Source organism: Dipodomys merriami, unplaced genomic scaffold, assembly GCF_024711535.1.
Source record: "Dipodomys merriami isolate MVZ:Mamm:240054 unplaced genomic scaffold, mDipMer1.0.p SCAF_1, whole genome shotgun sequence".
Classification (NCBI taxonomy): domain Eukaryota; kingdom Metazoa; phylum Chordata; class Mammalia; order Rodentia; family Heteromyidae; genus Dipodomys; species Dipodomys merriami.
Window position 1 is genome coordinate 88,387,980 of NW_027202270.1, and position 4,526 is coordinate 88,392,505.

The window sequence follows — 4,526 nt, forward strand, 5'->3', positions numbered from 1 at the left end:
ACTCTAAGAAAAAGGAAAAAAAGAAATACTAAGGAACAAAGATGCTAGGGTTTAACACAGGCATGCAGCTACAGATTCCCCAGAAGCTGAGCCATCTGAAGTTAGGTTTATGTTAGACTCTGCACCTAACCTCTTTGGCTTCTAGTACTGATTATTCAGTTTAATGTCTCCTACAGAAAACCATTTTTATTCTTAAACAATTGCTGTCAACCAGCACCACAACTCAGTTCCCTTCCCTGCATCATCTCATTCTCTGAGGCTGCAAACTCCTTGCCTTCTCAAGCCACTCACCTGAGAGATGCTTCCCATAGTTGCCTTTCTTGAAGCACTTCTAGCCTGATCCTCATGCTATAGAAATCTTCATTTGGGATGCCCCAGGCTGCATGTGCTGCAACTGAGGAACCTCAACATCCTATTTTGTTGTTTTATTTTTGGTGTCAATACTGGGACTTGAACTCAAGGCCTCAAATTCTTGCTTGCTTTTTCACTAAAAGATGGCACTGTACCATATGAGTCACAGCTCCACTTCTGGCTTTTTGCTAGTTAATTGGAGATATGGGCATCATGGACTTTTCTGCCTGGATTGGCTTTAAACCTCGATCCTCAGATTGCAACTTCCTGAGTAGGATTACAGGCATGAGCCAACAATGTCCAGCATCATTTTTTTTTGGGGGGGGGGTCCGGTTGTGGGGCCTGAACTCTGGGCCTGGGTACTGCCCCTCAGCTCTTCAGCTCAAGGCTAGCCCTCTACCACTTGAGCCACAGCGCCACTTCCGGCTTTTTTTTCTGCTTATGTGGTGCTGAGGAATCGAACCCAGGGCCTCAAGCATACAAGGCAAGCGCTCTACCACTGAGCCATCTTCCCAGCCCCCAGCATCATTTTTTTATGATTGAAGTTCAATGAAAAATGGGATGTGTTTCAGTTACAAGTGCTACCCTTGAGCCATTTCAATCTCAGGAATTTTCCACCTCTGACTTCCTGGACTTACAGTCCCTCCTATTGTTGTTCCACTTTTAATGGGTCCTGGTGTTGGACATCAGCTAATTCTCCTGATGCTTCAATATGTTTATTTCTTAGATGTTACCTTCATCTTCCAGCAGACAGCTCTTTTTATGGTACTATAAACACACTCATCTGTGTATGGTCAGGAGAAATCCATCTTCATGGCCAATGTCTCTGATTAGTCCAAAACTCTACTTTCCTTCCTTTCTGATCATTGCCCACATGATCCTGAGTTTCAGGGATCTCCTCAACATTATGCTGGTGCTCCTGCTGATAATCTTTGCATTGCTTCATTTCTCCTAAATGATCTTTGTCCCATCACCTCTGGATATTTTTCCATGCCTGATGGAGAAAATTGTCTGCATGTGGCCCTGGCAGCCAATTCCACTATGATGTCATTATATCATGTTTTGAGCAAAATCAAGCATGAATACCAGATAAACTGATTCCCACCCTGGAGAAGCCACCTCTGTCAGGCAAGGTTTTAAGGCTATGCCTGCCTGAAACAGACTTTGAAGTTCAACAGGACAGTTTAGATGCTATGGCTGTCAGCATGAACAGTACCAGCACTATCCTCTATGTGTTCAGCTGCCAAGCCCTGGAAGTCTCTGGTACTATCTGGAGGTATGGCAGGCCATCTACTACTTGGCAGCCAGGTCTGGGACAGTTTGCCTCCTACTGCTGTTTCTGGAACAGCTTGCTACCACCTTTCTTGATGTTCCTAGATCAGGTGGAGTGGGAAGCTTTCTGTGAAAAGCTTCAGATAAAACTAAGAAAAAGTAGACAAGACAGAAATAGTCAAAAGCTGTGGTAATAATGGTGCATGCTGATAATAAGTGAGGAGAATGAAACAGGAAGATTACAAGCTCAAGAGGAGTCTGAGCTATATCTTTATCATGAACTGAAGTGAAATTCTAAGTAGGAGGTGGTTATTGAAAGGGGCTGGTGATAAATGAATGAAAAAGGAAATGAGAAAATACAGCAAGAATACCTAATGTACATGTGTGACAAAAGAAGTGGGAACTATGAAATGAATCAGGGTCAAGGTAACAGATGTGATGGGGAGAATAAGTGAAGCAGGGACATATTAAACTGAAACTCCCTTGTGCAACCTTTTGAAGTTCTGGGGGAAAAAATTAAATAGTTGTGGGGGAATTAGCCATGCGAGATGTCTTTCTGAAGCAGCATAAGATGCCCACATGTCTGTGAAGGGGGTCAGTAAACTATATACATACTTGAAATCTAAAAGATACAGGTGAAGAAACTTTATATTTTGTATGAAACAGAGGACAAACTAGTATGTTTAAAACATTAATATGTGTATTGGCCACAATAGAGTCATTAAAAGAAAAGATTCTATATTCTGGCATAGATACTTCTGGAACACTGACCACACTAAGTAGCAAGGATCTAATTAGGACCTAATCAAAATGTGAAAAGAGCAAGGTCTTAAACGTAACAGCCTCTAAAATATCTCCCCATTAAAACACAGATGGTAGATTGGAGTCAGATGAGAAAAATTTGAGTGAATTTTTCTCTCTTGAAGTTAGGTAAAGATATAGACATTGCCCAATTTCTATCAAACCTTGAGAAAATGCTCTCTGTTTACAAGACATTCTGTAAGTGCAAATTGGGAAATTTCTTTAGCACTGTATACTTCCTTATGCTCAGTTACAAATTTTCTTTCTTGAGAGTCTGCTATCTACCAAGCCCTATGATATACATTAGAGAGAATGGTCAACTAAACTGAGCCTACACTTTCTTTTGGAGCCTACAAACTATCACAAATTCTAACTCCTAACTAAAACATCCAAAAATGATCTTCGAATTAACATTTTAACAGTATTTTAAGGAAAAGTGCATGTAAAACATACTAATCAATAGAAAAGGACTGGGAGTTTCCATGGTCCAGGTAGCCTCCTGAGAAAGCAATGCTTCTGTGAAGATTTATAACCTGAATGAAATTGCCTAAATAATGAGGCCTGAAGGTAAAATGTGCATCTGGGACACATGGAATAGAATGTGACTTAACTTAGTCTCAGTTTTTGAAAAAGTTACCTGCCTAGCTACTCAGCAGGCTGAGATCTCAGAATCATGGTTCAAAGCCAGCCCAGGCAGCAAAGTCTATGAGACTCTTATCTTCAATTAACCACCAGAAAACTGGAAGTGGAGCTGTGGCTCAAGTTGTAGAGTCCTATCCTTAAGCGAAAAAGCTCAGAAACAGTGGCCAGGGCCTGAGTTCAAACCACAACCACTGAAAAAGAAAAAGTTACCTGCCATAATATAAGGAATGGTTAAGAGAAACAAGTATATTTGAAAACAATGATAGCAGTATGCTAATGAAGAGAAAGTAGAAATTAATATTCGTAGGACATATTTGGGAAAGGAAATACTCAAAATATATTGCAAGGTTGAAAATGGAGGTTGAGAGCTAAGCAGAGTGTCATACCAGTTTTCTGGACAATGCTATGTCCCTGTGTGCCAATACTTCAGTATGCATAAGTCTGACTTTCTACTGTCTGCATTAGATCCTTTCTTTCCCATTTGCTTTCTCTAAGCTCATAAGACTGTTTTTGCTCTCCTTGCTTCAAACTGGATGTGCTGAAATGCACATGAAATAAAATGGCATTAGCTATTTTAGGACAATACTTAAATCATTACCACCAGTAATTGATACAGATGCCCCCTTGATCTCTCAGATATAATGTTTCTAAGGTGTCTTCTAAACTGGCTTCAGAAAGGTTTAATACAAGATAAACCTTTCTGGGAACCAAATGCTCAATTCTGTCTTTATCAGTCCTCACTTCTCTATCAGAGATTCTTTTGTCTACCAAATAACTTGTGAGTAAACCTTAGGTTCTGCAACCCTGTAGTCTGATGAATAGCCATCCCAACTCCCTATGAATTCATCAGATCAGTTCTAGAGTTGACTTTGAAGTACTTCTGGAACACCTATGTTAAAATATTACCTAACAGTCAGGTATAATGAATGTCTCAAGGAGTAAACAGTAAGGCTAATTTCTACTAAGAAAGAGATGCAAATTCAAACAAGCATCCACAAAAAATAAATAGAGACAAATGTTATTGGTGGTTTTGGTTATAGTCATTTTGGTGATGTAGTAAGAAGGGAATCATATTTAAATATATTGAAAGTGAAGAGATGAAGAAAGATAAAGGCTCCTTGCTATTTTTTAATTTTATTTTTATTGTGAAAATACTGTACAGAGGAGTTACAATTACATGGGCAAGATAATGATACATTTCTTATCAAGCATTGTAGCCTCTTCCTTTGTTTCACCTTCCCACCCTTCCCATCCTCCCCCTGCTTCCCCACCCAATCTTCCTCACTTCTCCCCCACCCCCACCAAAGTTGTAAAGTTCGTTTTTGACATAACGACCTGTACATCTCATTGTTGCTATGGGTCCACCTGTATCCCTAGTTAAACGATTTGTTTTTCCCCTTCCCCTCCACAAATTATACAGACATCAAATACAGTGAAAGCAGGGGTTATACTGTGGGGGA